Genomic DNA, 24,921 nt, shown 5'->3' with positions numbered 1-24,921 from the left:
TAGCTTAATTGTACAGCACTATAATACACTATAGTAGATTGTAATTTGATTAAGTGGTCATACATGACTACTTAAAAGGTAAACAGCACCACATATCTCAGTTTTGGGGCAACTGTTAAAAAAATAGTAACATGAAGTAAAAATTGTTGAAGTTGTTTAAAAAAAAAAAAAAAATAGTCATAGGGCTAAGTGCCTTTAAAAATTGTTGGCATATTCCACTGCAAAACATAATTGTGAAAAACACGGAGATAAATGCAAAAACATTCCTTTTTAGCAGTTATTAGACATTTAAGTAATAGATACATACAATAACTGAAAAAGTGTCAACCCTACTAATGATTTTTTAATACAATAAAACACAAACAAAATTTTCAAACAAATACTTGAAAGTATATTTTCACAATGTTACACACAGTGGAATTTGAGCTCAACTTGTACTTTTGAACGTAAATCACAAAAAAAAATGTCTATTTTTTATTGGTGAAAAATTTATTTTTATTCTTTTTAAAATATCACCGGTACAGATGTGACTTCATCCAATTCTTCAAATCAGTTGTTTAAGGTGGTCTAGGAAAAAAAAAGGAAACAATTTTTTGTAATTTCAACATCTAAGCCATGGTGAATAGGCAACAATTTTAAAAGCATTAATTCAACTTCAGCTATCTATATTGAAATTACTATAAATGTAGTAATCAATATAATATGTAAGCAAAATCAATTATTTTACATATCTTAAGTAAATGAAAACATAGACATCATTGTTTATTTTGATAATAATACGATAGCGATGCCATTTACTGAGTAGGTTTAAAATTTTTCAAAAACAACATTCCCACATTTAAATTATTAACCTGTTTATACTGCTAAACTTTATTAAAAAATAAGACCTGACATACTTTGTTGGCTGACAACAATTACAGCTTTCTGCACATGTAGACGGGCAGGAACTTAAGATGGACAAAGACCTTTGAACACAAGTTTCTGGGGAAACCTAGATTGGTGTGATAAAAATGGAAATATCCAATGTCTACAGTGGGTAACATTACGTTCAAAAGTTGCAAACTAAAGTGGCCAAAATGGAGATTACTGAGATCATATCTAAATACTACTTTGCCATTTATTGCAATGTACAGACACAATTATCCAGGGATGCTGCTAATATCAGCCATACATGTTGTGCCTGGAGAAATCAATTAATATTTGGAAGTGACGACAATTTACTTCACATTAAAACTTATTATTTTTGTTTTTTCAAATAAAAATTAGTTTAACATTTCTCCCAAAAAAAACCCTCTATGATAGCTATATTGGCGCGTGCACTTTGATAAGACATAACATTTGCAAAATAAATGTTACAAAAATACCTTTAGTTATATATAAAAGATCCTAATTTCCAAGGGTCCCAACCAGGCAGTGTCTCTTCCTTGAGGATGACATATGAAATGGATGTGTTTTTGCAAGTAGTAATTTGATGGTCATTATCTTCACAAGGTACTTGTTCCATTATGAGCTTAAAAAAAAATTATTAACACTGTAATGATGGTGTAAAATACCATAAAAAGATTACTTGACAATACCTACTATTTAGACCAAAAACAAATGGTGCTTACAAATATTGAAGGTCCTCATTTAGATACTGAGAGGAGAATTCATCATAGAAGCGATGTGGCATAGATATTTTTACGGTACTACACAAGAATGAGGATACTTACTGGCAATAACTGAAAAGGCAAATATATAATTCAAGTAATCCAATGACTTTCTTTGTCCAAAGGGCGATGGCCAGGAAAACAGCAAGCAATAAGGAAACAAATCCCATAGGACATCAGGCAAAACTCCACCATAAGAAACAAAAATACAAATACATCAAATTAGAGTTTAAAATTGGACATTTACTAAAAACCAACAGCTCCGTGCCTCTATTTGACTTCAGCTCACCTACATTATTCTGCAGCGTCTTACGTCCTATCAGCGTCGAGCCTGGAAACATAGAAGCAGGGTGCAAGCCCTTATTTGATTGGTGTAGCAAGAAATACTTACGGTATCAGAGTTACTAAAGTGGATTTTCAGACTGCATAGGCTTAAACATACATTCACCAGATGCAAAATTGCCTGCCATGAGATTCTTCAATAGTCCTGAGTGTGACTTTCACAGGGTGGGTCTTCAAAGGAAGCTGTGTATTCTGGAATACATTTGTATAGCTAAAAAATAAAGGGGAAAGATTAAACACATTAAGATTAAACATATCACAAATTGCTTTACAATATAAGCCATCTCAGCTATTTGACACTATAGCATACCTGTATAAGACTGCTGCCTCTTTGTTCTTCTTAGCACCGAGCCTTGGAAACAACCATGCAGGCTGAAGACCTTCATTTGGGATGGTCAGACAACAGGATGTCATGGAAGCCGAGTGGATAAGGTTAGCTTGGGGGACTGCAGAGGCCTCAGGATGCTTTCTCCATTCTCACTAATGCCAGGCAGGGCATTGTTGGACTCAGGTGCCATGCACTCTCCATGGGTAGTTCCTCGAACGACAGCACGATTAACTGAAATAGATGAACATAGGAGTAGCAGGGAAAAACAAAACGCAAAACAAAAAGGCTGGTAATTTAAAAAAAAAAAAAAAACATTTACATTTGCACCAAAAAAAAAAAATAAAAACACTGCAACTCACCATGTTCAAAGTGCTGCGTCTTTGTTCTTCTTAGCAACGAGCCTTGGAAACAACCGTGCAGGCTGAAGACCCTTATTTTGGAGGCATTGACAAGTAGTCATGGAAGCCGAGTGGATAAGGTTGCTTGGGGGACTGTAGAGGCCTTAAGATACTTTCTCCAATCGCACAAAGACATCAACCAACCATCCCAAAATAATAATTTGAAACAGGAACAGAACTACAAAATAGAAAAATTTGACAAATTTTTAAATAAAACACATTGTACTTGACATTTCATTTTTTGTTTCTTTTGAAAATCATAACGTACCTTAACATAACACAACTTCCACAACTGGCGGAAAAAAAAACAAATCTTTAACATGAAAAAAAAATGAGCGGCAAGAATTCAAAAACAAATAATCCGAAAGGACCATCAAGCTAAACACCAACCAAAACAAAATTTGAACAAGAATATTAGTATTTCAAATTAACCCATTTTGGAAATTACATAGCATTTACTTATTTTAAAAAAATGTCATACTTACAATTAAAAAAATCCTCGATCAGTGATTGGCGCGAAAAGACTCCGTCGTCCATACCTTCCGGCGGTGCTGAGGAAAGGTCAGCATCCTGGCAAACCTCAGGATCAATATGCACCGGAAAACGGTTTGCAACACAAATGTTGTGTAAAATACAACATGCATTAACAATGCTGCAAACCTTTTCCGGTGAATAAAGCAACACACCGCCACTGCGGTCTAAGCACCGAAAGCGGCTTTTTAAGTACACCGAAGGTCCTTTCTATTATACCCCTCGATGCTATGTGTGCTGCCTGATACCTTTTCTCAGCATCACTTTGGGGATTGGATAATGGGTTCAACAACCAGCTTTTATTGGGGTAACCCGCATCACCTAAAAGACAAAAAAAATAAATAAAATGAAGTTAGAGTAATCAATGACATAACATGATTTGGAACAAAAAAAAAAAAAACAAGTACCAACATCAATTATTTGGAGCCAAATTCAAATCATAAACATCAGTTTTTTATTATTTTTCTCACAATGTTTAACACATTTTTCAATAAAAATCAAATAAATGCTACTCACCCAACAGCCAGCCGTTCTGGAATTTGCCGCTCTCAAAGTCCCGAGCTGATGTCGACTGGCTTAAGACGAAGGAGTAGTGGGCCGACCCAGGAAAGCCCACAAAAAGATCGGTTATTCTTAAGTTGGCATCGCAAACCATTTGGACATTCAGGGAATGGAAATGTTTTCGGTTTCGAAAACATTCCTCCGAATGTCTGCGTGGTTGGACAGCCACATGGGTGCAGTCTATCGCACCCAGAATGTTGGGGAACTCAGCAATTTGAAAAAAAAACTAATTTGGTCTCCCTCCATTCACTATCCTGATCAGGAAATTATATGTACTGGGTCAATTTTAGGAATGCCTTGAGGACCTACGTTAAAATACGCGAGAAAATGTTGGTTGGGAAAAACCGGCGACTTGGGACAGGGTCGGCTGGAAAGTGCCTGACGCAAAAAAATGCAAGGCAGCCAGGAGCTTTGACATGCCACTGACTGCCTTGTTTGAGCGCTTCCGTGGTTGCAGGTCCGGCTCCATTTGATCATATAGTGCATAGATTAACGAGCTAGATAAGCGATAAATCCTTATCACTTCTACCTCGGGGAGACCATCCAGCTCACGTCTAGTGTGAAACTGGCATGGGCGTGGAATTGACTCACGGACCAACTCACCCGATGGAGCTGCCTCCTGATCACCACCTTCGTCCATGGCCAGACGAGACCCCACTGATGCACGGACCATGAACATCCAGATGGTATCAGTATGCTGCTCCATCTTTGTAGCTAGTGTAAAAAAATTTACTTTTCGTAAGTAAAATACCTCAAAAGCGTTGGAAAATGCAAAGTTTATACAGCTGACTGCACAGATGCTGCTTCTCCCTGAATGTCCATACCCAGGAGTGATTGACTTCCTGTCAGTGACAGGAAATACTCCTGAGGTAAAACCAGGAAGTGTGGTGAGGTAATATTAAAAACACTGATTTAAGAGTCCCAAAAACTCATTTTGGGGAAAAAAAATGCAGCCATTACTGAAATCCCTCTACCACCTCAATACCACAGGTGAAATTACCCCACAAAAAGTTTTTCAGACTTTTCACCACCCTCCGATTGGCGTTAAAAAAACTGCGAAAAGTCACTTCAAAACTCCGATACTTTTTCGCATTTTTCATATTGAATACGGAAACGGCGTTAACCAATTAATTTCAATAGGATACGTGTCGCTCGACGAAGGGCCATAGTGCCGAAAAGTTTACGCATTTTTTTTTTGCGTAAACTCCAAATTGAATACGGTGTAAAAGTCAAATAGCCGAAATGACGTCATTCCAGGATAACCTCGCAGAAACTGACTTATCGCTCTATATTGAATTCCCCTGTTAGTATCCTTGCAGGCTGACTGCATTTTTCACATAAGGGACAATCAATCATTATATTACTTTGACTATTCATCTATGTTCACTGTCAATATTGGGATATCAAGAGTTTAATATTGCAGATTGCAGTCCTCTATTTGTCCACATTTAACCATAGTGGACACCGCAATTGTGTTGTATATATATGTGCTTTTATAATACTCCATTATATGCTTTTTATTTTTAGAGTTGTTCATGGTATAATTTGATTAATGTCTTTACATTGTTTTGATTATGAAATGTGATTCATGGTATTGCTTTTGGGCATTTTTCTAGAACACACATTTTTATATTATATTATTTATCACTCCAGCGCTGTTCATTGATTCAGTTCATTTGTTTGTTAAAGTGTGCATGTCCTGTTTATACCAAATAAGGGTGGGTGGGAGGGCCCAAGGACAATTCCATCTTGCACCTCTTTTTTTCTTTGCATTATGTACTCTTTGGGGCCTAGTTTTTGAAACTGCCATCCTGTCTGCCACTGCAGTGCCACTCCTAGATGGGCCATGTGTGTGCCGCCTATTTGTGTCGTTTAGCATAGTCATCCAGCTACCTTGGTGCAACCTTTTGGCCTTAAAACAATATTGTGAGGTGTTCAGAATAGACTGGAAATGAATGGAAATTATTGTTATTGAGGTTAATAGTGTAGGAACAAAAAAAGCAAATTCTGTGATTTTAGCAGTTTTTATGCTTTTTTCCCCAAAAAATACAAATCCAAACCAAAACCCGGAAGGGTGGTTTTGGCAAAACCAGTCCAGATCCAAAACACGAACAAGGATCCAGATCCAAAACCAACACACAAAACACAAAAAGTGGCCGATGCACACCCCAAATATATATATATATATATATATATATATAAAAACAATATCATAAAAACTCGGCACTCACTTTTCAAACTGTAATGTAAGTTCCAAAATATTGCAATAATTTGTCAAGCTGACCAACCACTTCACAGTTTTCCGATCTGACCAGTCCATACACTGGCTCTCAGATATATGATCTTTGATCTACCACATTTGGCTCAAGCTCGCACACATTTTAGACATGAATATGGGTCCTGGCTTAAAGAGACAGGACCACACCCAGGGATATCAGTTAACAAGCACCTGGAGATAGATTGACAAAGTTTATCTTACATTTAAAAAACAGGTGCTCTAGCAAGTGTGACCACAACATTTTAATAAATATATATATATATATATATATACATATATATATATATATATATATATATATATATATATATATATATATATATATAGTGGTAGAAGCACTGGAGAAGTCTGGGATGGCATATATGTGTGTCCCAGATTCCTATCATATGTGTTTTAAAAACCCCAGGAAAAGTCTGTGCCAAACAGACCAGAGGTGTCAGCTTTTGATAAAAGCCGGATAATGGGTCTTAGGGGTGTGGATGTGAGAAGAGAAGGGAGGGCTCCATCCACAGGCCATTCAGGTGTTGGGCCTTTCAGTATGAGAGCAGCCTGATTATTAGTTGCACCTGGAAGTGGCTCAGATAAGCTGTGTTAGGTTTTGGATGAGTGTCTTACATACCCTGGGGAGAAACAGACACTGAAGTTTGTTCAGAAACACTGTGATATTTGAAAGTGCTGTGTTTGTGTTTGTGGTAATGCAGTAGGCCCTGCCACTTGTAGAGAGGGAATCACCTGTCTAGTTAGTGCCCAGACGGGCTAGGATTTATTTTTATGTTTTGTTTATTTTGTTGATTATATTGCACAATAAAACTGGTTCTGACCAGCTTGAACGAAAACCCTGAACTGGTGTGCTGTTTCCTGGCAGGTGTCCATCTACCCTGGAGAGGGACCCCTACCCCGACTATATCACAAATATATATGTATGTGTATATATATATATATATATATATATATATATATACACACATACATACACATACATACATACAGTAAAAGTTTAAAAAGTTAGGAGCCAGACTGTTGTCCAGAATCAAAATATATAAAAACATATAAGAACACCACCCATGCTCCCTCAATGGTCCTCAGGCTTCCCCACATTCCATCAGACAGTGATACAAGCCCAACTCCTGTGTCCAATTCATAGTATGCCAATTTAGTGTGCCCCACCACAGTGCACCCAATATAATTTTACCCACTACAGGCATAGAATGCCCTACCACAGTGCCCCCAATAAATAGTCTGCACCACCACAGTGCCCACAATACATAGTATGCCCCAATGTGGCAAAGTTTATAATTTAAATTAATGTGTACAGGGAGGCAAGGCTGTTGTCCCTACTGCCTGGGATAGGATCTGAGACACCAGCAGAATGATAGGTGGGCAAGTACCTAATTTGTAGCTGGGCAACTGCAGGAACCCCAGGGAGGAGATCATGTGGAGCTAATCCTGGTGAAGCTGTCTGACAAGGTCTATCAAGGAGCCCTGGCCCACTCTGACCCCGCTGTTTCTGGCAAGTGTACATTTGTGCTCTGCAGGAAGAGGCCATGGAGTACGAGCAGCCTGGAGAGCCAAACCAGCCTACGCTGTTCACCAAGTGAGGAAGGGCAGCCTGCAGCATGTCAGAGTGACAGTGACACAGTGGCCCTTCTCCCAGGGGTTGCTTCTGTATGTTTTTAGCCAGGGGGTTAAGAAGAAACTGTGAAACTGTGGTGCGTGCTGCAGCATTTGTAGTGTTAGTGTTCACAGTCCTGGGATCTAGTCCCACTGCTGGCAGAATTCACCTTGTGCCACATAAAAAATACATTAATATGCCACAGGTCCTTTATCTTGCTCACTGGCAGGCTGTGTGATCTCACTGCTGCCATGGCTCCCCGGTTGTTAGGTGTGTTACTTACCGACGGTTCAATACCCTTGTGAACGTGCAGCACGTCATCCAGGACCTGCATAAACTTTGAAACAAAGCGCCTCCAATCACAAAATGGGGGTGGGTCCTAATTTGCAGAACTATCGCTGGATGCAATAATTATGCAGTGTTAGAGTGCGCGGAGCTGAGTTTCATGTCTAAATGAAACTTCACTGTCATCACTGCCTGGCCAGGGTCTCTACAAATCCCATCACCAAGTGTAAAATCATGGCGACCTGGTTACCGGATTTGTCGAGCCCTGTATATTCATATTATATATATAAAATTAGAGTTATGGTAGACTTACCTAGTTAATTATTTTTCTTCGAGGTCCATAGGGTCCACAGGGAAACCATGGGGTAATGTGGTTGGAGAGATCCAAGCACTGAACAGTTAAAGCTTTCAGCTCCCAGGTTGCCCTGGATCCTCCTCCACATATACCCCACCCCTATCTACAGGCCTTGTTGCGTAACCAAGCCTAAGGCAGGAGAAGGAAAGAAGAGAAGTAAGAACAATCGAACACCAGAAACACTCAAATAAGATGAGGAAATCCATGCCCGAATGAAAAATATCCCAATGAAGCCAGGTGCGTCAGGGTGGGTGCCCTTTGGACCCTATGTACTTCGAAGAAAAATAGTTATCTAGGTAAATCTACCATAACTCTTATTTTCTTCTTCAGGGTCCATAGGGGTCTACAGAGATACCATGGGGATGTCCAAAAGCAGTTCCCCCTAGGGTGGGAGATGCCTCTGAGCAGAAAGGAGAACTTGTTGCCCAAAGGAAGCATCCTGAGAGGCAGAGTTATCAAAGGCATAAAACCTAAGAAAAGTGGACAGAAGACCACGTGGCTGCCTTGCACAATTGTTCAGCAGAGGCACTACGACTAAATGTACACGATGGCCCTACAGACCGAGTAGAATGTGCTGTCACCTTGCTTGGGACAGGTAGATCAGCCTGTGTGTACACCTGAGAGATAGTCATATGTGACAATCGAGCCAGGGTCTGCTTGTTAGCTGGCCATCCTCATCTGTGAAAACCATATAATACAAAGAGAGCATCTGATTTTCTAACAGAGCTTGTAAGCTCCACACAGATACGGAGAGCAAAAACTACATCCAGGGAGGCTTTGCCTATAGAAAGGTCTGGAGCCTGAAAAGCTGGTACTACAATTTCTTAATTTACATGAAAACAGGACACTACCTTAGGAACGTAACCCTCCCTTGTTCAAAGAACAGCTCTATCCTGGTGAAAAATAAAAAATGGGGAGCGACAAGACAGCTCTGCCAAATCAGAGACTCTGGATGCAGAAGAGGTAATGAGGAGTAAAAATGTCTTCGCTGTTAACCATTTCAAGTCTACAGAGTCCAGAGGTTCAAATGGGGAAACCTGTAGCCCCTTAAGAACCAAAGACAGATCCCACTGTGCTACCGGTGGGACAAAAGGAGGCTGAATTTGCAGAAATCCTTGAAAAAAATTCTAATATCTGGCAAAGAAGCAATCTTTCTTTGAAACCAGACTGAGAGTGCAGAAACCTTAACTCTCAACGTAGCCAGGCAGAGGCCAAGGTCTAATCCGCCTGGAGAAAATCCAGAACCCGGGAATCCTTAAACACTTTAGGGTCATACTTCATGTGGGAACACCATTGACCAAAGGAATTCCAGACTCTGTAATAAATGCGGACAGAGGAAGGTTTTCATGCCCTAAGCATTGTTTGAATTACATAGCTGGAAAAACCCTTTTCTCTTAAGATGGAAGATTCAAGAGCCATGCCGTCAAAGCCAGACGAGATAAGTCCGGATGTCGGCAGGGACCCTGCATTAGCAGATCTTGCCATGGAGGCAGAGGATACAGACTGTCTATGGACAGATTCTGTATGTTGGTGAACCAATGACATCTGGGCCAAGCCAGAGCCACCAGTATTACCATTACTCCTTCCTGCTTGAATTTTCGGAAAACTCTTGGGAGTAGAGAAATCGGAGGAAAGAGGTACTCCAACTTGAAATCCCATCTTACTGCCAGTGCATCCATGAAGGCTGCTGATGGGTCCCTGGACCTAGACCCATACCTGGGAACTTTGTGGTTGTGGCGTAATGCCATGAGATCTATTTCTGGTAGTCCCCACTTGTTTATCAGGAGCTGAAACACTCCCAGATGGAGAGACCACTCTCCGGCATGTATGTCCTGACGACTTATTGAGAACTTCCGGTATGAATTTTGCCAAGATGGCTGGAAGATGACGTTCTGCCCAAATCAGAATCCTTGTCACTTCCTTCATTGCTGCAAGACTTCGCATGCCACCCTGATAATTGAGATAGGCTACTGTAGTCACGTTGTCGGACTGGATCTGGACCGGCATGCCCTGGATCAGATCCTGTGCCATGATCTATGCTCTGTATACTGCTCGCAGTTCCAGAATGTTTATTGGCAGATAACCTTCCTGATTTGTCCATCTTCCCTGACAGGTGTGATAACCTGTCACTGCCCCCCCCCCCATCCACGAAGACTGGCATCCGTGGTGAGAGGCACCCAATTTGGAATCCAGAATGGCACCCTTTCTCCAGATGGTCCTTTTTAAGCCACCATAGGAGGGAGAGCTGATTCTCTAGAGTGAGAAGGAGCCTCTGGGATGGTATTAGATGATACTGTCCGTTCCACCCGGAGAAAATCAATCTTTGCAGAGGCCTGGAATGAAACTGAGCATACCCCGCCATGTTGAAGGTGGATACCATTGATCCCAGGACCTGCATTGCTGATAGAATGGATACCTTTTGCTTGCATAACAGCTTGCGTATCTATAATGATAGGGCTACAATCTTGTCCTCTGGCAGAAACACCCTTTGTGCCTGAGAATACAGCAATGCTCCCAGATGTAATCTGCTGTGTTGGAAAAAGAGATGATTTCTTCCAATTGATGATCCAGTGGTGCCTTTGTAGGCAGGCTATTGCCAAATGAGATGATGTGGTAAAACAACTGGAGTCTGTGCCAGTATCAGAAGGTTGTCCAGATATGGTAGTATTCTGATACCCTGATGCCTTAGGTAAGCCGTCATGACCTAAATAATTTTGGTAAAGACTGCTCGCAGTCGACAGACCAAAAGGCAGTGCCTGAAACTGGTAATGTTGCTGAAGAACAGCAAACCATAGATATCTTTGGTAGGATGATGTAATAGGGACATGTAGATACGCATCCTGAATGTACAGGGAAACTATAAAATCCCCAGGCTCCATTGCCAAAATAATTGACTGGAGTTTCCATACGAAACTTGGGAATATGGATAAACCTGTTGAGGGTTTTTAGGTTTAGAATAGTATGATGAACCCCATTTGGTTTCTGAACCAAAAACAGATTGTAATAATAACCCCTTCTTTGTTGTAACACAGGAACCGGGATAATCACCCCTGCCTGCAGCAGAGAGTGAATGGCCTCCTGAAGGGCCAAGGCTTTGACCACATCTGATGGAGGATCTGTGCAAGAAAACTTCTGGGGAGTATGCCTCCTGAAAGTGAGGGCATACCCCTGAGAGACCACTTCTCGGACCCAGGCATCTGTTGTTGTCTGACAGCAGTAATCCACAAATTGAAGAAGTCGGCCTCCCACACTGGGATCCCCCAAGAGGAGGCCCGTCCTTGTCAGCTGAGGGTTTGTCGCCCTGCTTAGAAGCTGGACGTTTTGTCTGCCCAAACCTTATAGTTTGTCGCCTTGTTGTACTGCAAAAACTAGCTGATTTGGAGAAAGAGTATAGCTTTGCTCTTCCCTGGGGCCAAAAGGGCCGAAAGAAAACTGCTTAGATTTTACTGCAGCCGTAGAGGGCAGCTCTGCTGATTTTGAAGCCGGCAGAGTAGATATCATTTTGTCTAACTCTGCTCCATAAAGTATCCTTCCCTGGAAAAGTAAGGTTTCCAAAGCCTTCTTTGATCCTGTATCAGCCTTCCAGGATCTTAAACAAATGGTCCTGTGTGATAATACTGAAGCTGCTGATGCTTTAGAAGCCTCAATTCCAGCATCCACTGCAGCTCTTCCTAAATAGGAGGCCACTTCCCATATATGGGAGATATACATAATCTGTTCTCTGGTAGCCTCTGGTAGAGAATCTTCCAATGCCCCTGTCCATTCTTCAACAACTCTTGCTACCCAAGCTCCAGCCATAGCTGGACGATTAACCTCTCCAGAAGCTGAAAAATTGTCTTAAGACATGTTTCAGTCATTCTGTCTGTAGCATCCTTTAAAGAGGATGCCGATGGAATAGGCAATGTAGCATTTTTAACAAAGTGCGACACATGAACATCCACAGTAGGAGGTACCTCCCACTTAGTGCATTCAGAAGCTGGGAAAGTATACAACAATGTTAATCTTTTATTGACATAAAACCGTTTATCCAGGTTACCCCATGCCTCCTCAGTGAGCTCAGTGAGCTGTTCAGATATAGGAAACTCCGTTTTGACCCTTTTTGGTGGTGATTAAACAATGGAGGCTTCTTATTAGGAGCTGGTTCATCATCCTGAATATCTAGGATTGGTTTAACCGCCTTCACCAAAGAAGGAACATCCACTGTGGATGGATGGTCCCCCTCCCCCGAGCTAGACTCTGGAGAAGAACCCTGCGCATCATCTAATTCCTCTGATGATGCGCCTGAATCCATAAACTGAGCAGATCATCTGCGTTTAGGCACCTTAGTAATTACCTTCTTGTTTCAATATTTGATGGTCCCATACTCTGACTAGAGTGGCTGTAAACATTCCCCCAGGAAGGATGTATAGGAGGTACAAACATCCCCATACAAGAAGGCAGTGTGGGAGCAGCCATGTGATCCACAACCTGCTTCATTACCTGAGACAAAGAGGATACCCAAGATGGCTCTTGTATAGGCAAATTGGGCTGATGCAGTGGCTCTTTATAACAGGCAACATACAAACGATCCTTAATAATGCCCTGAGAGGACAAACTTGACACACAGGATTAAGATGAAATCAACAAAAGAGCCTCTATTTCTTGTTTACCTTTATCTCTTCACATATTCAGAGTAAAGGAAACAATACAAATGCAATGTGACAGCCTTCACAATTACAATTAAATGTGAAGTACCCAAAGGAAACCCCCACCTCAGAGGAATGGAGAGAAAACACAGTGATAGTTATAATTCATAGTCAGAAATAAAGGACAGTATCAATACAGCAGCTAACAAACAGTCACATACAATGCATATGTAATATAATTGCAATATACTCTGAATCAACTACTCAAATGCAAGGAATGATAGGATATAGAGCACTGTATACCTTAACCAAGAGAGAGATACATAGAGACTGACCCAATGCCTCCTGAGACAAACAGTAGCGCACCGATAGTGGGCTGAGAGCATCTCAAAAACACATGGAGGGTAGGCAGGGCGGAGCTTTCAAGGAAGCGCCTACCTCCCCTAAGCTGAATCAACCAGCCGAGTACGCTGTCCTCATGGCAACAGATATGCATCTGCTGCCAATCCCCGGCGTTAGATGATAAGGCCCCCGGCGGTCTAATGAGGACAATCCCGAGCCCTGCTTCTCGTGCATCTCTGACACCAGAAGCAAGGAATCGCCTTACCTGACATCTCCGTGCGTCCGGTTGCAGTCCAGGGGTTTTATTTACTATGGTTCAAATTGTGATTCATTTTTATGAATCTCTGAAATCTCCTGAGATCAAATTGAACTTGAACAGCAGTGCTTTCAATTTTCAACTCGAATTCGATCTTGTTTCAGTTTAAGAAGGGATTTGCTGTTCGTTTTTGCATGTTCATTTCCAAATCAAACAGCAAATCACACTCCAAAACGAACTTCAAAGTACCAAATGAATAGAACTGCTTCATGCTTTCATTTTCAGCATGAGCAGTTCGTTTTCATACAGATACATGCATACATCAATGAGATGCAAGCATGTATCATACTGTAAAAAGCTTGTAAAGAGTTACTGTTAAAAAACAAACTTACGTGGGGTCCCCCCCTAAATAGACAACCAGCCCCAGACTTTTCATAGCCAGTCCTGATTGTGTAAGTACAGGGAAAAAATTGCAGGTTCCCCCTGTACTTAGCACAACCAGCACTGGACTCTGATCCGGTCCTGATTCTGGAATTACAGGGGAAAAAAAGTGTAGGGTTCCCCTGTAATTTCCACAACCAGCACTGGACCCTTTCTAGCGGGGGGTATGTCACAGCCAGGGAAACCCTATTACCGGGTTCCCAGCCAAAACATTACCTCTGACCACTAGTCAGCCCAGGCTGAGGATCCCTGGGGAGTTGGGGACCCCCCAATAAAGGGGTTCCCCTCTCCAGGGCACCCCAGGCCTAGACTGATAGCCCCGGGGCTATCTCAGCCACCCCTGGGTGGTGGGTTGATAGTGTAAGTGTAGTGTAAAAAAAGCTAAGTGTAAACATTGCCTTTACAGTGGAGCTGCAGGTCCCAGCAAGCCTCCCCCGCATGCTGGTACTTGGAGAACCACAAGTACCAGCATGCGGGGAATTAAGAGCCCGCTGGTACCTGTAGTTTACCTGTAAAAAAATGTTTAAATAAACACAATACACACACACTGTGATAGTAAACTTTTAATACATACATACACACTCACACATACTCACCTACATTACCTGGACATGTCCCCTTCTCCCTGTAGGCATCCATGGTCTTGTTAATATAAAAAAATTAGAAATGCGATCCACGCAACAGGCAATAACCACGATGGTTGTTACCTCCCGAATGAAAAGCTCAGACACGGCTTCTCCCTTTGTAGAGCCGTATCAGAGCTTTCATTGGCTGAGAGAGGTCAGCCCCTGCCTCTCTCAGCCAATGAACAGCTCCCTCCATTGAAGTCAATGGTGGGAACTGCAGAATAAACTTTGGTAACCCTGCGGCTCTCCATTGACTGTTTGGTGCCTGGATCACTCCAACCACATTACACCATGGTATCCCTGTGGATCCCTATGGACCCTGAAGAAATGAATACATTATATATATATATATATATATATATATATATATATATATACACACACACACACTTACATACACACTGTAGTGAAATTATACACAGGCTCTGCATCGCCATCTACTAGAATAAAAATGTTTTGCTGGGATTAGTATACTTGCATTATTCAACCTACTATTTTTTAAATAAGCAGTATGGGACTTCAGAATGGGGGTTCAGAGCCAAATGGCCACCATTGAGGGGAAAAGAAGGAATCTTCAGGTTCCCCTTCACCAGTGCTAGTGGGACCCTTGGACATCCTTGAGCCAATTTTTTTTCTAATTGTCTCCCTAATTGTAATGGTATATGATTTATACTACCCCTAATGTTTATGTATATTTTTCTGTAAATTTTTTTCCACATGCTGCATAGCTACTTATGTATGTTAACTAACAAGTTTAGAGTTTATTCCCAAGCCTTGAGTTTATGTAATCTTCAGGGCAATAGAATGTAAAGTCAGCTAGCAGATTTTGCCACTATAACAAAATTTTTCTATGATGTCACAATCTACTGCTGCTTATAATTATTGCACTTCCTCGAAGATGCCCAGTCGAGGGAGACAAAGACCTTGAAATGCATCATATCACTGCTCCTTCTTGCAAATAGAGAAAATTAATGCCTCCAGCTGGTCCAAAGTCAAACAATGAGGAAAATTCAAGCGTTACAAACTTAAAATATATTTTAAAAAAATGCTAGAAATAGATGTAAACAATACTCTGCAAAATTTCTATTTAAAAATATTCTATGAAAAATATCCAAGTTGTTGGCAGAAATGGGTAGCAATTCCTGGCTCCAACAAATCTATCCATGTGGTTGTCCCCGCAATGGTGCAAAAAGTAAAAAAAGGCGACCTGATGAACAATTTCCAAATGGCATTGCAAAAGTGTCATAGGGGTTGGATAATCATGAGACAAACAATAGAATATATTCATTATTCAATTAACCAATCCTCCGCAAATAGATCCACTTTACTTTGGTGAAGGGGGATATGAATATTCTTGTTTACTTCTTTAAGAGGGGCTTTCTGGCTCTGAGTTGAGGGGGAGAATTGAGGCTCATTCCCCCAGTGCATTTTTGCAGTTTCTTGGATGATTGGAACCAGGGGTGTATCTAGGGATCTAAGTACCCCTAGCAAAATAAGAGACAGGTGCACTGCTCTAGGTCACTCCAGGCCTAAAGGCATGAAGATGTACTGCTGCACCCAATGGGTTTTGCTAGGTAGTGTGGAAAAATCTACCTTCACCCAATACAGAGAAGCCATAGCTCTAGACAGTGGTGTAGTGCATAACCACAATCTCAAGAACATCACATCATATATTTTTATTTTATTGAAACCAGAGATATATGCTCCAATCATCCAGGAGAGTGTAAAAGCATGTGGGCAAATAAGAACCATTTCTCTCCAAACCACAAAATCCAGAGACCCATCTTCACAGAGAGCATACTGTAGGGGCACCTGATATAGAAGCCAAATAACACCTTAGATCCAGACACTTCATGCTCTCTTATGTCCCAACACTTGGAGCTTGAGCTTCTGATTTGAACACAGCAGACACAAGGAGCTGTCTAACATAAACAGACATTGAAAGTTTCAAATAAACACAAAGGGTAGTATAAATCATATACTATTACAATTAGAGAGAGTTTAATTTTTTTTTTAATCAAATAAATATTTATATTTATATTATCATTTGCAGTACTTATCATATGCGAATCACTAGTAAATCAATGATTAAATGTTAACTAAGCAAATAGGTAGTGCACACATTACTTCATTTATAAGCAGAAAGTTTAGCTGCTAAATATTTTGAATATATACAAATTATTTTGCTACTTGTATATTTTAAGTGTAAATGAAATAATATTTGCACTGTTTGCCCACTTAGTTGACTTTAAAAGATTAAATATATGGTGATTAACATATGGTAAGTATTATAAATGTAAAAAATATAAATTGATTTATAATATCTCCCTATCCTGAATGGTATATGATAGAAACCTGGTAGTAAATTAGTAGTGGAGTATATAGGAGACAGCACTGCAACCTCAACCAAGGAGCAGTTGCACCCCTGTGTTTGTGTCTTTTTCTCCTATATGTTTTTTGCATTTGGCCTGGTTCTATTTTCTCCCATCCTTTCCACTCCCTTAATATACAGTATACTTTCATTTCTCTGATTCAATGTTGTCAAAATAGAGCAGAGGATTTCAATGTCATTTAGGATTACCTTGGAGAAATTATTTTTTTTCAATTCATCTCTATATTATCAATTTAACATATGCAGGCTTCCTTCCCTTTCTCTCTTTCTCTCTGGGTGCATGATTTGTGAGTGCACTACCTCATGCAAGCCAGCTGGCGGCCTCCCTTTCTTCATATTTTGTCTTGGGGGTTAATCAGAGTCTGAAACCTTAATTGATAAGTTAATAGTGTTCACACTGTCCACGGAATGTTCACACTGTCCAGGGAATGTTCAGGAGCCTACGGAATGTTCATACTGTCCACGAAATCTTCAGGAGTGGCTGCCATGCAGTCACCATGACAATAGAATGTAAACAGTTAGCTGGCAGATTCTGCCACTATAACAACATTATTTTATGATGTCACAATCTACTGTTGCCTATAACCATTGCACTTCCTTGAAGAAGCCCACTTGAGGGAGACAAAGGCCTCGAGATGCATCATGCAAGAAGCTCCTTCTTGCAAATAGAGAAAATGAATGCCTCCAGCTGGTCCAAAGTCAAACAGTGAGGAAAATTCAAGCATTACAAACCTAAAATATAATTTTAAAAAATGACAGAAATTTTCTGAATAGTAATTGTGAAATACTTCTATATTAACATTTTTCAAAATATCCAAGTTGTCAGAAGTAATGGATATCAATTCATGGTTCCAACGGTTCTATCCATGTGGTTGCCACAGCAATGGTGCAAAAAGTAAAAACAGACCTGATAATCAATTTCCAAATGGCATTGCAAAAGTGTCATAGGGGTTGGATAATCATGACACAAACAATAGAATATACTCATTATTCAATTAACCAATCCCCCACAAATACATCCACTTTACAGTAACTTTGACTTTAGCCCCAGAATTAGGCCTAAGTAGAGGCATATAAATGGAAACAAGACATGGAGACACAATGCGACACCAAAGGATCAGTCCTCTTCTTATCAGTTGTTTAATGAACCAAATTAAGTGTTTATAAATGCAAAAGTGCAAGCAGGTGAGTGCAGCAGCAAGTTGTATTGACATGTGATTGTAGAATAAGCACTGGGGGCATAGGCCTCATTTCTCCCCATCCCCTCAGAGCAAAATGGCCCCCATTGAGGGGAAAAAAATGAATCTTCAGGTCCCCCTTCACCGATACTAGTGGGACCCATGAGCACCCTTGATCCCTGGAGCCATTTTTTTTTACAATAAATGGTCTCCTTAATTGTATTGCATATGATTTATACTACCCCTAATGGTATTTGTGATTTCTGTTCCTTTCTTCCACATGTTACATGGCTACTTTTGTATGTGATGTTTATAAATGCAAAAGTGCAAACAGGTGAGTGCAGCAGCAGGTTGTATTGACATGTGATTGTAGAACAAGCACTGGGGGCATAGGCCCCATTTCTCCCCATCCCATCAGAGCCAAAAAAAACCATTGAGGGGAAAAAAAGGAATCTCCAGGTTCCCTTTACCGATGCTAGTGGGACCCTTGGACATCCTTGACCCCTGGAGCCAATTAATATTTTTTTTTTATTTTCTCCCTAATTGTAATGGTATATGATTTATACTCCAGCTAATGTTTATTTGCATTTTCTGTTAACTTCTTCCACATTAGATTGTTACTTGTGTATGTTATGTAACAAGTTTGATGTTCATTCTCAAGCCTTGTGTTGGCTGGAAGCCTGCAGACCTTTGTATTCTAAGGAGCCTTCTGGCTCCAGTATTGTTAAAGGGGGATCGTTTTGGCAGGATCTGTCTCAATATACAGATGTGTCCACATACATCTTCCTTGCGCGTTAAACAGCCCTTCTATTTGAGCAATACCATGGCGTGGTAGCGAGGAGCATCTTTTTGTGTGACTTTCAAATACGTCTTATTCGCAAAGCGATGTGAATAGGATGCACAAGCAGCTTCTGTTGAATATAATTATATGTCCAAAAATCTGGCAGCAGTTTCTAGACTACAATCATGGCTTCGTTGGGCATTACTTCTAACATTTAGAGTTAAGCACATGAAACTTGGTTAGTTGTATGTAGCCTACACATGGAGAGTGAAAGTACTTATGATGCATACAACTCAACATAAATTGGTAAGAGATAAATTAGTAATCAACATTTAAAGTTCAAGTTCAGCCAAAAAAATGTCTCTCTTATTTCTCTCTTATGGTGCGTACAACGATATCGTTGTCCAATCTCCCCGGGTGTGCTGGATGATCAATATCGATCATCCAGCACCGACATCATCCGGTTGGCCTACATGCACGGGTGGTGGTTGATATTGATCATATGTGCCCTCGCATCGCAGGTCATTGGTGGGCGAAAAATGTACAATATGAACGATAATGATATGACTGATATCGCTAATATCGTCCATTTTAATCGTACCGTGTGTACGCACCTTAACTAGGTTATTTTGAGTTGCATGTATTTTGAGTTCATTTACAATTGATGTGGAGGATATGTGCAAGTTACAAATCAGTGGCTTTATTATGCTATATAAATCACAGCTAAACCGCTCTGCTTGCACACAGGCCAACGGATTGTGGTGGAGCATATATGGTGTTGATTATGTCATAGAAAAGTAGAAGGCAGGAAAATAAGACTATGGAACAAAGATCCTTAGGGATTAAGTAGTTAAATAAAGAGTATAAATGGGGAAAAGGTAGGGGACCCGTTACATTGATGTTTAGGCAAGCCTGGACTATCTGAGAAACCTATGTATTTCTATTCCTCTAGCTATTGTTACCTTTTTTCTTTGGGATGGGCTGTTAATACAATGAAATTGCAAGGTTGGATGCCAGATAACAGGACACAAACATTACATGAACATGCCCAATTTCATAAGAAATCTTTTAGAAAAGTTATTTGGGATAGTTTTTAGCTACTGAAAGCTAATAAAAAAATATTTTGTGGAAATAGCCAATGATATTAAAAGATGAACATAATTTACAATTGAGACAATGGAATCAAAGCTGTTTACCCGTCCCGCTGAGATGACCTATCATCAGTGGCAGCTCCAGAGGTGGCACAGTCTAAAATTCAAATAGGGGAGCCACACCAACTGCCATGCTAAACACTATCAATCATTGCCTGCTAGGACTCAATGACGGTTGATTTGGCTCCCCTATTGAATTTTGGACTGCGCTGCAGCTCCACCTCAGTAGCCGCCACTGTCTATCATACATTCTGACTCGGCTTAAGTCATCTAGTCGTAAAGGTGGATATCATGGTGGTATCGATTTCAGGTATTGCAAATTAAAAAGGGAGATTGGCATGTCAAATTAAGTGGGAAAGAAACCTAACTAGGTCATTATCAGAGGGGGAATAGGTGATTAGTGCCCTCATTCAGCTGAATGCAGATTCCTGATAATAGGCAATCTGCGCATCTGCAGGACCCATGCTGCACATGTGCAGAAGGAACGGGTCCTATGTGATTGTACGCAGAGCAGCAAACTGTCAGTGATCGACAGTCTGCTGCCCTTTGGGGGCGGGGAGGGCAGTGAAGGCCTTCGTTCATAAAACGGAGGTGTATCGCTGCCGTTGGAGGGGAGGGAAGAGGCCAGGATCTCCGTTGGATGACAGAGATTTCATGACCTCTTTTCTGCATCTGAGGAGGTCAGCTAGAGTGACCCCATGGTCACTCAGCCGGTTGTGGGACACGCAGATTTCTGATGCTGCGTCCATGGACACAATTCGGATTATTAATGCATTTGGAGGCATGACACCTCCTGCTGCATTACCATAATTGCAAGGACACAAGCAGCTTTGCAATTCCGTCCACTGCTGAATCAGGCCCAGTATTCCGTTTCAAAATATCTCTCTGTATTAACCACTCAGAAATGTTTTTATTTTAACATTGATTTATAGAGTGTATTTCACACCAGAAAGACAGCATATGATTTGACCCTTGATCTCCAAATATTGCTGGAGAAACTGTGGGTGTGTGGGAGAGAGCTTCCCTGTGTTCTGGTCTTGTCCTCTTATCCAGCCACTTTGGACTCAGGTTTTTAGTATGCTTAGTAATGTGGGAGGAGTGTGTATACCTGCAGACCCTCTGACTGCCCTATTCCTCTTTTACCCGGATGACCTAGTCATAGGTTTTAAGTACATTCTAGGCCACATATTGGTGGCTACTAAGGCTAATATTGCTCGGCTGTGGAGGACCACCTCTGTGTCTAGTATATTGTCTATAGAAAATAAGGTACAAAAACATTTAGTCTTTGAGACGGCGGACTGCAAATATTCTACCTCTGCTTCACCCCCCATATTAAATGGTTCAGAGGGACGTTCTTCCATTTATAGTACGACCATTGATCTTAGCTTTCTACATTCACCTAGCTCTGATTCTTGATGTTTCATGTTCTCTGCTTTAATGCTGTGTCTATCATTAATGCTTTGGTTGTGTAAAATGTTCATGGGCTTTAGCCCCTTTTGTGTAACACCTCCCCTTCCCGTATTGTTTTTCCCTTCATTTTTGTATCCCTCATTTTTATGTGTGTTTACATTCCATAAAATCTATTGAGTAAATAAAAAGAGGAGCATAATTGTATTACAGTAAGCACTATCAATAGCCTAATAATACTAACTAAAATATTGAAACCTCTTTTCATTTCTCAACTCTTGGTCAAGCGGAAGAATGGACCTTAGGGCTTCCTTACTCTAAAATCAATTTTCTTAGAGATTCAGGGGTCTATTTACTAAGCAGTGTTAGGAAACAGAGTGAAAAGTGATACAAAAGTGATAAGGTGCCAGCCAATCAGCTCCCAACTGTCATTTTTCAAACACAGCCTGTGAGATGACAGTTGGGAGCTGATTGGCTGGCACCTTATCACTTTCTTATCACTTTTCACTCAGTCGCCTAACACTGCTTAGTAAATAGACCCCACAATGTTGTCAAAGCTTTTAAATAACAAAAACAATTGTACAAAATACATAAAGCCAGATTGTTGAAAGATGTTGCGATACAGGATAAAAATAGCTGTAGATTTCATATTGGTAGTTTTAAGTTATGATGCTGTTATTACCTCTGAGGTTGGAAATACTTAGAGAGCTATATGTAAGCATGAAAAAACAGTGAATGCATACTGTAGTTCCATAAATATTTGTATTGGAAATTTTGGTCTTTGACACTCTTACTGGTATGTCCAGTAAACAACAAACAATACCAAATTGTCCCCTCTACCGGCTTCCGTTCATTGTATGCTTATCTCTTTACTTGCTTCTTACCTACATTTATTTCATACCCCAGTCAGCTAGTGTTAGCTACAGACTAGGATGTACAGTACATACAGTATGGTAAAGTGCAGGAAGTTGCGCTTATCAGCCAAATTCTAGCTATTATTTTGTGAATGCACCAGACAAATTATAGCTATTTGTGATTGGTTGCTTTGGATAACAACTCCACTATTGTAAACCCACACTTTAGTAAATTTAACCCTAGGACTAGGTAGCCATTCCAGATCATGGCATTTCAGCTAAAATACATTACCCCTATGATTTCAGCAGTCAGGTCTTCTAATTGTACTCCTACTAAGTTCTGTGGCTGTAAATATGGGGATGTACGTAGTTATGATCCCGGAGGTTGGGATGCCAGCACTCAGAATGCTGGCGCCAGAATCCCGACACCAGTCAGAATTCCAACGCCAGCATTCTGACTGCTGACATTCCGCCAGTAAGTATTGGGTTTAGGGGGGGTTAGCCACTAGGGGGGGTTAGAGATAGTTTTTGGCTGCGGGGGGAGGGTTAGGTTTAAGCTGCTTTATGTTTAGGCTGCGGAGATGGAGGCATAGGGTTAGCTTATGTACCGGTAGGTGTCGGCATTGTAACCCAGTTTGGATTCTGAGTGCCGAGATCATGAGCACCAACCATACCAGACCATGAATTTGCTATATTACTGAATTATTGTCTTAAATAGGGAATAATGCACACAGGAGACTTAAGCACTTATGGCCATCTTACCTGCATAGCCGAGGCTAGGAAATCTGCATCTTCTGATGCAGACCTCAGCCTCGGCACTCCCAGTAAACCGGGACAACACCATCCCCCCCATTTCCGGGGATGCAATCCTTGCCCCCAAATGCCCGCAGCCTGTCAATCAGGCTGCGGCTTCAAAACACTGCGAGGAAACTCACAGGTGGAGGACTGCTCATGCGCAGTCTTCACATCATCAAAAATGTACACAAACCACTCTGCGAACATCTCTGTATGAGGTCCTCAATTGCTTCGCAACTTGTGGTGGAATGGACAAAAATGGGTGGCATATGCATGTGGGCTAAGGACCTGATTCAGTGATGGATATATTTATACAGTTGAGCAATGTTTTGCTACTGTGCATTTGCAAAAAGTCCAGAATTCCCTTACTGTGCATGCGCAAACCCATGTGTATGACACCATTTGCAATTGCGTATGGAATCGCTAACACTCAACAAAGGGTTTGCAATCCCTTGGCATACAGTATCAGGTTGGAAGACTGGGGATGACCTAAAGTGATTGCAAAACGGGTTGTTTCATGGATGTTTCATGGAGCGTCATGGGCAAAACAATGCCTCAGAGGTCATGTTTAGCTGGATTTGAGAAGAGTATCTTCAGTAGACCCTAGGCTACCACAAATGTCAATGGTGTTCTGTCATAGATGTTGGTGTATTTATAAACTCCGTTGCAAATGCACAGGCCACATAGCCTGAAAGTGGCCGTTTCACCGCTCGTACACTCTATTGCACAATGGGAAGACTGAGATTAGCATTTGCATATTCCCGCAATTATGTTTCAATTATCAACACATGTCATACACATCACACTAGTGAGCTGCCAATTAGTAAACTTAGGTTCTGGTTTGTGTGTATTCAATTATTTGGCGTACATATTAAGACAAGAACAAAAGAGCAAAAGTGTGCATAATTGCATAATTGGGATGTAGTGAGTTTACCTGCAGGATGCCGGCCGTCGGAATCCCGACAGTGGAAGCCCGACCCGGGACTAAATATAGGCGTCGAAATCTGATGCCTATCTTTAACCTGAGGCCGAAATCACGACAGCCTGCATCCTGAACGAAGGTAAGCAGGGCCCAGTAAGGTGTTAGCCGCAGGGGAGGGAGGAGATTAGTTTTAGAGACCCTTGGGGGAGATTAGGGTTAGGCACCCCCCCCAGGTAGAGTTAGGGTTAGGCTATGGAGAGCGAGGGTTATGGTTAGGCACCCCCCGGGGGGGGAGGTTAGGGTTAGGCACACCCCGGGGAGGGTTAGGTTTAGGGTGTGGGAAGAGGGGTTAGCTTTAGGCACCCCTGGGTGGAGGTTACGGTTAGGCACCACTAAGGGAGGGTTGAGTTAGGTGGGGAGAGGGGTAGGGTTACTTACCGCACCTGTCGACATCTTGCTTGTTCGGCCTTGTGGCACCAGGATATGAACTAGCCGCCAGGATTTCATACCCAACCCACTTAAATATAGTGATTCAAACAGTATCTCCCAAAGCACAGGTATGTTATTAAATTACACAATGTCACCAACATATGTTGCACTAAAAATCAGTAATAAAACTAAATGATACACTGTTGCCAGCAGTATAGTTAGACTGCAACAGTGTTGATAGGAACTGTTTGATTCACTATATTTAATTCAGCCCACTTTTGCTCTTTTGTTTTTCTCTTAATATATACTCCAAATAATAATAGTGTGATGTGTACAACATGTGTTCATAATTGAAACATAATTGCTTTAATGTATTGGCTGTA

At 41.1% G+C, this 24,921-nt stretch overlaps 1 long non-coding RNA gene across 2 annotated transcripts; it reads right to left on the bottom strand.

The window, feature by feature from the left end:
• Positions 1-433: 433 nt before the first annotated feature.
• Positions 434-3,352, bottom strand: LOC148474803 (uncharacterized). 2 transcript variants are annotated; one of them, XR_015872852.1, is made up of 8 exons: positions 3,203-3,352; positions 2,679-3,095; positions 2,302-2,550; positions 2,092-2,202; positions 1,939-1,980; positions 1,713-1,835; positions 1,365-1,510; positions 434-567 (listed from the first exon to the last, which is right to left on the bottom strand). It is a non-coding gene; the product is annotated as an uncharacterized LOC148474803 (long non-coding RNA). The 2 variants fall into 2 exon arrangements; XR_015872851.1 differs by having other exon boundaries at positions 2,679-3,352.
• Between the last annotated feature and the right edge of the window lie 21,569 nt (positions 3,353-24,921).

Source organism: Taudactylus pleione, unplaced genomic scaffold (assembly GCF_031769625.1).
Source record: "Taudactylus pleione unplaced genomic scaffold, aTauple2 ptg000814l, whole genome shotgun sequence".
Lineage (NCBI taxonomy): Eukaryota > Metazoa > Chordata > Amphibia > Anura > Myobatrachidae > Taudactylus > Taudactylus pleione.
The sequence above is the reverse complement of the archived record's forward strand: the minus strand, read 5'-3'. Positions and strand labels throughout refer to the sequence as shown.